The sequence below is a fragment of the Sus scrofa genome, chromosome 2 (genome assembly GCF_000003025.6).
Source record: "Sus scrofa isolate TJ Tabasco breed Duroc chromosome 2, Sscrofa11.1, whole genome shotgun sequence".
NCBI classification, from domain to species: domain Eukaryota; kingdom Metazoa; phylum Chordata; class Mammalia; order Artiodactyla; family Suidae; genus Sus; species Sus scrofa.
This window is the reverse complement of record NC_010444.4, coordinates 107,746,711-107,757,887: the sequence shown is the minus strand read 5'-3', so window position 1 is coordinate 107,757,887 and position 11,177 is coordinate 107,746,711. Positions and strand designations below refer to the sequence as shown.

The following is an 11,177-nucleotide window of genomic DNA, read 5'->3' as shown; positions in this document are numbered from 1 at the left end:
GCTGCCATCCTACATCACAGTCATAGCAGCCTGTGTCTGCAACCTGCACCATACCTCATGGCAACGCCGGATCCTGAACCCACTGAGCAGGGCCAGGGATAGAACTGGTATCCTCATGGATACTAGTCAGATTTGTTTCTACTGAGCCACAATGGGAACTTCCTATTTTTAGTTTTTGAAGGACCGTCCATACTGTTTTCCAAAATGGTTGTACCAGTTTACATTCCCGCCAACAATATAGGAGGGTTCCCTTTTCTTTACAATCTCTCCAACATTTGTTATTTTTAGGGTTATTAATGATGGCCCTTCTGCCTGATGTGAGGTGGTACTTCATTGTAGTTTTGATTTGCATTTCTCTAATAATTAGTGATATTGAACATCTTTTCATGTGCCAGCTGGCCATCTGTACTACCATCTTTTTAGTTTTTCCACCTCTTCACCTATCTAGGGTCACACAGAATGACAGCAAGATGTGAAAAAAATAAAGTATTTCTTGGGAAGGAGAGAAAACAAGAGGACGAATAAAGGGCAGAAAAAGAGGGAGGTTTCTTGTCTCATTTGGCGGAGGACCATATAGCGTAATTGTTAAGAGCAGGAACCTTCTGGAGGAAGGCTGCCTGGTGCAGATATGAGTTCTGTGTGCATCCATATATAAATTTTGAAAGTCTTCACTAAGTTCATACATCCTTAAGTAAATGACTATAGCTCTCTTTAAAGGACTAGGGACATTTTTACAATATGCATTCACCATGGTTTATTCGTCTCCTCTTCCTGAGACACTAGCTGCCTCTTCACTTAATGGGTCTAGGTGTGAAAACTGACTCTGGTGTGGAAACTGGTAGTTATTGGGGTAACTACCTTCAGCCTCCTGACCATCCATCCATCTTTGATTTCTTTTCATGATTCATGTAGCTTTGGACCCTTGTTGGTTCCCTGTATATTTGGGGACATCAGGTTCCATTATTTATTTCCAGGTCAGTCCTTTCCCTGCTTCTGAGTGACTGCCACTCAGTCACTGCCACTCATTGTAAAATTGTGTCCACCTGGCTTCTGAGGACTGAGGGTGCCATCTGGTCTCTATTTTTCCAGGTTCCTATCATCTCCATCATGTAGGTCTGTATCCAGTTCTCCAACTCTGAGCCCTAACCTGCAGGAGAAAGTCATGAAACTGTGTGAGTGTATATATGAACCCTTCCTACACTGAAACTTTCTGAAAATATTAAATTATTAAAAAAATAAAGGTTATTATAAATTAAGAAATGCTAATAACTATTACACAATTGTGATAACTTTATTTACATTGATCTAAATGTGTTTAAATACCCCAGTATTCTCTAATACACATATTATCTTAAAATTATTTTGCATATAGTACAATCTAGTAGAATTATGTTATTTGCAATATAATTACAAGAATACTAAAGTCAGTATAGGCATTGCCTATGTGACAAAACAGAAGGTATTGATGGAGAGATTTTCTAAAATATATATAATTGTCTTTGGTGTTGCATTTTATCTGCCCATGCTGCTTTTTCTTCTCTGAATAATAGGACCTTGTTTTTCATGACAAACTCCTCATTTTCTGCTTTGATTATTACTGGCATCCCCTTGTAACTCAAGTACCTTCCTATGAAGGTAGAGACTTAGAGGTTTAGCAGTGAGAATACCTCACATTCTTTTTTTTTAAAGCTTTTTATTAATTTATTATTTTTTTCCCACTGTACAGCAAGGGGATCAAATTATCCCTACATGTATACATTTTTTTCCCCACCCTTTGTTCTGTTGCAACGTGAGTATCTAGACAAAGTTCTCAATGCTATTCAGCAGGATCTCCTTGTAAATCTATTCTAAGTTGTGTCTGATAAGTCCAAGCTCCCGATCCCTCCCACTCCCTTCCTCTCCCATCAGGCAGCCACAAGTCTATTTTCCAAGTCAATGATTTTATTTTTTGTGGAGATGTTCATTTGTGCTGGATATTAGATTCCAGTTATAAGTGATATCATATGGTATTTGTCTTTGTCTTTCTGGCTCATTTCACTCAGGATGAGATTCTCTAGTTCCATCCATGTTGCTGCAAATGGCATGATGTCATCCTTTTTTATGGCTGAGTAGTATTCCATTGTGTATATATACCACTTCTTCCGAATCCAACCATCTGTCGATGGACATTTGGGTTGTTTCCATGTCCTGGCTATTGTGAATAGTGCTGCAATGAACATGCGGGTGCATGTGTCTCTTTTAAGTAGAGTTTTGTCTGGATAGATGCCCAAGAGTGGGATTGTGGGGTCATATTGGAAGTTCTATGTATAGATTTCTAAGGTATCTCCAAACTGTTCTCCATAGTGGCTGTACCAGTTTACATTCCCACCAACAGTGCGGGAGGGTTCCCTTTTCTCCACAGCCCCTCCAGCACTTGTTATTTGTGGATTTATGAATGATGGCCATTCTGACTGGTGTGAGGTGGTATCTCATGGTCGTTTTGATTTGCATTTCTCTTATAATCAGCGATGTTGAGCATTTTTTCATGTGTTTGTTGGCCATCTGTATCTCTTCTTTGGAGAAATGTCTGTTGAGGTCTTTTGCCCATTTTTCCATTGATTGATTGGCTTTTTTGCTGTTGGGTTGTATAAGTTGCTTATATATTTTAGAGATTAAGCCCTTGTCATTTGCATCATTTGAAACTATTTTCTCCCATTCTGTAAGTTGTCTTTTTGTTTTCTTTTGGGTTTCCTTTGCTGTGCAAAAGCTTTTCAGTTTGATGAGGTCCCATGGGTTTATTTTTGCTCTAGTTTCTATTGCTTTGGGAGACTGACCTGAGAAAATATTCATGATGTTGATGTCAGAGAGTGTTTTGCCTATGTTTTCTTCTAGGAGTTTGATGGTGTCCTGTCATATATTTAAGTCTTTCAGCCATTTGGAGTTTATTTTTGTGCATGGTGTGAGGGTGTGTTCTAGCCTCATTGCTTTGCATGCAGCTGTCCAGGTTTCTCAGCAATGCTTGCTGAATAGACTTTCTTTTTCCCATTTGATGTTCTTGCCTCCCTTGTCAAAGATTAATTGACCATAGGTGTCAGGGTTTATTTCCGGGTTCTCTGTTCTGTTCCATTGGTCTGTCTGTCTGTTTTGATACCAGTACCACACTGTTTTGATGACTGTGGCTTTGTAGTATTTCTTGAAGTCTGGGAGAGTTATGCCTCCTGCTTGGTTTTTGTTTCTCAGGATTGCTTTGGCGATTCTGGGTCTTTTGTGGTTCCATATAAATGTTTGGATTGTTTGTTCTAGTTCTGTGAAAAATGTCCTGGGTAATTTGATAGGGATTGCATTGAATCTGTAGATTGCTTTGGGTAGTATGGCCATTTTTACAATATTGATTTTCCCAATCCAGGAACATGGAATATCTTTCCATTTCTTTACATCTTCTTTGATTTCTTTGATTAAAGTTTTATAGTTCTTGGCATATAGGTCCTTTACCTCCTTGGTCAGGTGTATTCCAAGGTATTTGATTTTGTGAAAAAAGGCCTAAAGTCTGTAGAAGGAAGGAAATTATAAAGATCAAAGAAGAAATCAATAAAATAGAGATTCAAAAAATAATAGAGAAAATTAATAAAATCAAGAGCTGGTTCTTTGAAAAGGTAAACAAAATTGACAAACCCCTGGCCAGCCTCACTAAAAAGAGGAGCGAAAGAACTCAAATAACCAAAATTATAAATGAAAAAGGAGAAATCACAATGGATACTGCATAAATACAAAAAACCATAAGAGGAATACTATGAATAACTATATGCCAACAAATTTGACAATCTGGAAAAAATGGACCATTTTCTAGAATCTCACAGCCTGCCAAAACTGAATCAAGAAGAAACAGACCAACTGAACAGACCAATCACTAGAAATGAAATTGAAGACGTCATAAAAACGCTCCCTACAAATAAAAGTCCAGGGCCAGATGGCTTCACAGGTGAATTCTATCAAACATATAAAGAAGATCTGGTCCCCATCCTCTTTAAACTCTTTCAAAAGGTTGAAGAAGAAGGAATACTCCCAAAGACATTCTATGAGGCCACCATCACCCTCATTCCAAAACCAGACAGAGATACCACCAAAAAAGAAAACTATCGCCCAATATCATTGATGAATATAAATGCAAAAATTCTCAACAAAATCTTAGCCAACCGAATCCAACAACATATCAAAAAAATCATACACCATGACCAGGTTGGGTTCATCCCAGGTTCACAAGGATGGTTCAGTATACACAAGTCAATCAGCATCATACACCACATTAACAAAAGAAAAGTCAAAAATCATATGATCATCTCAATAGATGCAGAAAAAGCATTTGACAAAGTCCAACATCCATTCATGATCAAGACCCTCGCCAAAGTGGGTATAGAGGGAACATTCCTGAATATAATCAAAGCCATTTATGAGAAACCCACAGCAAATATAATCCTCAATGGGGAAAAACTGAAAGCCTTCTCACTCAAATCTGGAACAAGACAGGGATGCCCACTCTCACCACTGCTCTTCAACATAGTTTTGGAAGTCCTGGCCACAGCAATTAGACAAACAAAAGAAATAAAAGGCATCCATATAGGAAGAGAAGAGATCAAACTGTCACTGTATGCAGATGACATGATACTATCCATAGAAAACCCTAAGGACTCAACCCCAAAACTCCTTGAACTGATTAATAAATTCAGCAAAGTAGCAGGATATAAGATTAACATTCAGAAGTCAGTTGCATTTCTGTATACCAGCAATGAAACATTAGGAAAGGAATACAAAAATACGATACCTTTTAAAATTGCACCTCACAATACCTCACATTCTTAATCTAAAAAGATTGATTTAGAGATGAGCTTTGATTTAGGTAAATCAGAATCATTTTGGAAATTTTGCTGGAGCTAATTTCTGGCAATATAAGGCCATATGGAGGGAGGGAGGTATATTTGTCACCAAAACTGAAGCACACATCTGCATATGAAGATAATGTGGAGAGAAAAAAGATGTATCAGATGGAGAAGGAAACAAATTCCTTATCACATTGTTTGAATGCCTGGGTCCAGTCATGTCTGAAGTCACTCATCACTTTGGAATTCCTGGTGAGCCAGTTTATCCTTTTTTGAAATCTATCTGTTAAATATGAGTCCTGACTCACCTACGAACCTAATGCTACTACATAATTCTAAAAGTTATAACTTTCTCTTGTCCTGAATGCTAACTGTAAAGTTTTAGGCTTTTGGTCATCACTTCCCCAGTATCTTGAACACTGATTCTCCCTTAAGTTACCCTTAAGGGTCATTTGAGAAATCACTTAAGCTTTGCTAATGAATGGTCAACTGAATGTGTGAGTGTAAGCAAAAATGGGGGATAGCTGCACTAATGTCCCACTTAGCGATGACTTTGGAGAAGAAACAAAGATGCAAGATCCTCAGAATGGGTGGAGTTTTGGGGATGTGCCTGGCCACGTACTTTGTGTGGAGAGGGGCTCAAAGTGAGAAAACACATGGACTAATGTCAGTTGTAAGCAGCTACTTCAGTTAGTCAAGGAGAAAGACTTAAAGACCAAGAATGAGAATATCTGGGGTAGGAGCGTATTCATAGACAGAAACACGTAAGCATGAAGTGTGAAGATCTTGTATCATGATAAGGCCCACCAGAGGACACTCACCAGAGCACAGGCATTATATCCAAACAGACTGACTCAGCTGATTTAGTCATCAACAAGCACCTGTCATCAGTATATGCTTGTAGTGGCCATGTTTATAAAAAGTCAAGACTCTTTATGGACCCAGTGCTATGGGATCTCACTCACCAAGCCTGATTGAAGTCCTTCTTTCACTGAATGTTTAACTTGCTAAGAGTAGAAGCCAAAGTTGATACTGTGTTGTGGAACCCTTATTTAATGGACTAACTTATCGGACTAATGTTCTTCCATATGTATTTTGGGAAGTGTAGCTTAAGTCATTATTATTCTTCCTTTACATTTCTAGCTTTCCAGTCAGTAACTTCAGTGTATTTGTTTGGATGACACAGATGTGCTTGGACCAATTTCTCCTCCTGAGCCCCTGTCCTAATAATCCAGCGTCTTTACTCTTTCTTGATGTGGATTAAAGATCTATTTTTTCATAAAAAAAGATCTATGTTTTCATGTTATATAAATGGTGTTCTAGAGCTAGTATTTACTAGCTCATTAGAGCCAATTGTTACATTTCCAGGAATTTTGTGGACCAGCTAGGATCATTATTAAAAATTAAATAATATAAACTGAAACAAATAATGAACACTGTTAATAAATACTCAGACTTTATCCATCCTTTTGCTACATTTTATTATTTGTGCTCTTTGAAGTTATTTACACTTGTTATATTTGTACGGGGAAGATCTCATGTAATGGTGTGATACCGTTCCTCTCTTCCTCACTTGGCATTCAAGGATATTGCATTAGTGAGCCAGTTAGCCATGGTGGGCATATTCATTCCATGGAAATTGGCAAATAATACAATTCATGGCTCCCTACTTCCCCATGAAGAGCTGGTTGGTGAACATTTTTTTTTTTTTTTCCTTTTAGGGCTGCAGCTGTGACATAGAAGCTCCCAGGCTAGGGGTCAAATTGGAGCTGCAGCTGCCGGCCTATGCCACAGCAATGCCAGATTTGAGCCGCATCTGTGACCTGCCCCACAGTTCATGATAATGCCTGATCCTTAACCCACTGAGCAAGGCCAGGGATTGAACCAACATCCTCATGGATCTTAGTCGGGCTCGTTAACCACTGAGCCACAAGAACTGTAGGAAACCTCTTCGAGAACATCACTGCATGTAACTATATAAAGCCACTTTCCTTTAAGGTGAGAAACTATTTTTTTTCTCTATTGATGTTAAAGTAAACTAGCAGATTTTCTCTCTTTAGGTGTGAAAAACAATATTGGGATAAGAAGGCATAGAGTGAAGACTTTTCACACACCTTGTGAGTTTGTTTGAATGAACTATCAAATGGCTCATGGGAGTTCCCCATGAGGTGAACTCAGTCTGCCATAACTAAAGCATCTACTAGGGTTTGTAGAACTTTATTAAGAAATACAGGTTTCTCAAAAATGATCCTAGGCCACTGAATCTACATTAATCCTGGCCTTCTCTGTCATTTCTTTAAGATGTTTATTGTTTCTTCAAAAAATTTCCCTTGCTACATAATTGTTTAATAATATTCAAATTCTTAGAATCTCTGATAATGAGATTCTTTTGTATTCATTATCTTTAAAACACATTGAGGATAGTAAGACATACGTGTGCCCAACTTGATAGATGATTAGGAAGGTATAAAATTTGAGTTTAGGGTCTTCTGATTTTCTGTGCAAGCTGTCTCATACCTAAAAATATGGAAATATAGAAAGACCAAAAATGCACAGAAGAAAAGGAATCTACACAGTGTTTCCCCTGGGAATTCTTTGGAATTGCCAGTGACTTTGGTGCTTGGTTGCCACATCTTCAGCTTTGCTTTATGTTAGAGGTATAAATGGTTATTTGCAGAAAAGAAATATTAAAAATAAATCGTGGCATTCCTTTTCCATTACCAAGGACTCGTTTTTGCTAGTACTTGCTTAAGTTAAATAGTCAGGTTTCTTCTCCTTCTTTTTGTTTATTTTTTTCTTTTTTTCCTTTTTAGGGGCTGCACCTGCAGTATATGGAAGTTCCCAGGCTAGGGGTCAAATTAGTTGGCCACAGCCACAGCAACACTGGATCTGAGCCACATCTAAAACCTATGCCATAGCTTGTGGCAATTCTGTCCTTAACCCACTGAGCAAGGCCAGGGATCCAACCCGCATCCTCATGGACCCTATGTCAGGTTCTTATCTTGCTGAGCCATAATGGGAACTCCAGCCAGTTTTCTAAAATATCCTAACAATATAATAGCTAGTAAAATAAAACAAAAATGAAAATCAACCAACCAAATAAATGAAAAATAATAGCAGAATGCTTGATGTCCTAACAAACAATTTGCAGAGGAATTGTGCACAGTGAAGACTTTGTCTTGAATTTTGCCATGTTAAATGACTTTGCACAGAAATTATATTGACACAGTTTTGATGCATTTTTCCATTAGGAAACCAATTTCCACTTAAGTGGCGAAATCAAGCTCCAGCTTGATTGTTATAGTGAGAAGGATTATGCTGTCAAGTCAGATGGATCCGTGTGAAGGCAATATTTTAGTTGAGACAAATACTGAAAATTATTTGAGTGCAAAAGAGCAGCACAACAATAAAGGCCTAATATAAAATAAGTTTTCAAGAACTGTGTCTCTCTTTTTCTTTAAAGTGGAATTTTCAACGGGTGGCTAAATATATCTAGAAAATAACATCCAACAAAATTTAATTTCTTACTGACTTAAAAAATTTCATTTAGGTTGTATTGAATGCCTGAAAGATACTTATTTTCTATATTGGTTTGTGTTCTTATTGTTAATATTATTTGTCTTCCAGTATTGTAAGATTTTTATCCTCACAGTCTTTAATTTGGTGTGATTCTTTTGTTATTTGAAAGTCACTTTTGAAATCATTTGTGCCTGATGGGGCAGATCTGTATACTTAGATTGTTTCAACAGACTTAGCTTGCCTTTCTGGCATGTGAGTTCTTGGCTGTAGTTTGGGCCTTAGAGCAGATACTCAATAAATACCTGCTTTATTTAGAGCAGATAGAATGAGCATCTTGCCCTAGAGAGAGTTGAAAAGCTGTTTGTGTTAGGTTTATAAACCAGAGTTTTGATGAATCATAGACTCCTCAGATGAGCCTATAGTAATTTATTTATTTATTTATTTTTGTCTTTTTGCCATTTTCTTGGGCCGCTCTCGGGGCATATGGAGGTTCCCAGGCTAGGGGTCCAATTGGAACTGTAGCCGCTGATCTACACCAGAGCCACAACAATGCAAGATCTGAGCCACGTCTGCAACCTACATCACAGCTCACGGCAACGCCAGGCCCTTAACCCACTGAGCAAGGCCAGGGATCGAACCTGCAACCTCATGGTTCCTAGTCGGATTTGTTAACCACTGAGCCACGATGGGAACTCCAATAGTAATTTATTGAAATTCAGTTTTTCAGTGGCGGAGTAGGTGATTTGGTTGTGCTGCTGGAATGTTGGGGAACAGTGAGTTTGTTCTTTGAGTTCCTAGTGGATACAATCCATTAATGTCAACCTGAAAAGTTCATAGAACACAGGAGATGCAAACACAGAGCTCCTTAAACACATGGGACTCTAGTGAAAAGTCAGAATCTTGACAATACTTAGAAGCAGAACATCACAGTAATAAACAGGAGCTTCTGTGAGATCAGTATTTATACAGTGACAAAAACAAAAATTCAGGAAGACATCGAGTCCTCAGCTTGGAATAGGGGGCCTTGTATATGTTCTCTGGCCTCATCTGGAATCTCAGAAGTCCTGGGGCACATCCATAAGGAGCTTTGTCCTTTTAAATCAGTCATATGCTCTTATCTTTGGCAACAGTAGGGCAATGAAGTCAGGAGCCTTGGTCTGATAAATACACTAGGCTGGCATGCCTGCAGCATCAGTGTTGGCATTCAGTGCACTGGTTTGAGTCCATCTCTGATCAATTTAATGACACAGCAGAGGGCAGTTGAACAGTTTACTGTCTGTAGTGATGATTGTCTGAACTCACTCTTCTCTTTCTCTCCCCTCACTTATTTTTTCTTCCCTGCATCTCAAGGCTGTACCCTCAGAAATAGCACAGGTTGTGGGACTGGGAAAGGATAGTAAAGAGCTGGAGATTCCTGTTTTGTTTGTTTTGTTTGTTTGTTTTGATTTGGGCTTAACAAGAAATGCTGTCAATGGTTTCTTTTGGGAGGGGTTTACCTATAATTCTCTAACTCAAGAAAGCCTAGGAAACAGTTATTACAATTTCAAAAGGATCAAAATAAGCATTGTGGGCGTAAGTCACTGCAGAAGTATTTTTGGAGAAATAGAGAAGAAAATAGCAAAAGCAGAGGACTAGGGATCAGGGGACTTCATCTGTAGCCTCTGCGATTGACCTTGAGAACCTCTGCAGGACTTTGAGGACCTGATGTATTCTTCAGTATGATGAGCCCTTTCAAACATTAAGGTCCTCTGCAGTCAAATACTGTATGATTCTCCTGTGGTCCTCAATAAAGGATTCAAACCTGAGCTGAACTCTGAGTCCTTAGCAGTGAACTGGCTTTAAAATATATTTTGCTGCTTCTTTAAAAAATGAGAAATAGCATATGCATACCTTACTGTAGCTACTGGGCTTTATATCAGCTTGCACTTGAAAGTTTTATACCTAAAGGACAACATATATCAAGGGGATGATCCTCTCTGTAATTCTTGACATATTTTACATCATGTCAATGCATTTTCAGCTACTTATGTCAGTGCTTCAGTGGGAGTCAAGGTCTCACAGCGTCCTTGGTTGACTTAAGGGAAAGCAAAGTCTGTGATTTTTAATACTTTGTATAAAAATATATTCATAATTGACAGACCATTTTAAATCAACTATAATAAAAAAATAAAAATCTTAAAAAGTAGATATATGTTAGAGGCGGAATTGTGGGTAGGTGGCTACAGCCTTTGATGGAGGAAATATGGCTTTCTATAGATCATAGAAATTAGTACTTAAATTGTGTCTGTATGGGTACAATGAAATGCTTCTGAAGATCACTCTTTTGCAATGGCAGAGGTAAACTCAATGCTCAGTGTTGCATTTGAGTGGCACTGGTTTGTTATAATATAGAGTAGAAAGTTAAGGGGGCTAGCTGAATATTCTGAAGGGTTCAGTGAAGTCTAAGTGTTTTCTAAACTTTTGTCTGAATTAAGCACTATTGATGCCAACAAGTGACCCGTTACTTCTGTATTTATGCTATTTCTTCCAAAGCAATTACTATGCTCTGCAAGTATCTATTTAGCCAAATATGGATGTTTTTGCTTCATTCAGAAAGAATAATGTATGATCTTGCCAAAGAAATCTTTATTGTTCTCTGAGTAACAACATGAACTTTATTTTCTCGCCAGTAAATCCAAAAAGTCAGAGATTAAAACATCACTGTGAATGCAACAATGGAGACAAACCTCACAAACATTATGCTGAGCAAAAGAAACCAATCCCATCCTAACCTGTGGTTAGATGTAAGAAAGTGTTTTATTTTGG

The 11,177-nt window shown here is 38.1% G+C and overlaps 1 long non-coding RNA gene across 1 annotated transcript in view; it reads left to right on the top strand.

The window, feature by feature from the left end:
• Positions 325 to 11,177, top strand: part of LOC106509513 — a 202,014-nt gene continuing 191,161 nt past the window's right edge. Inside the window, exon 1 of the long non-coding RNA XR_002341838.1 lies at positions 325 to 1,170. This is a non-coding gene — a long non-coding RNA (uncharacterized LOC106509513). The remainder of the gene's footprint in view (positions 1,171 to 11,177) is intronic.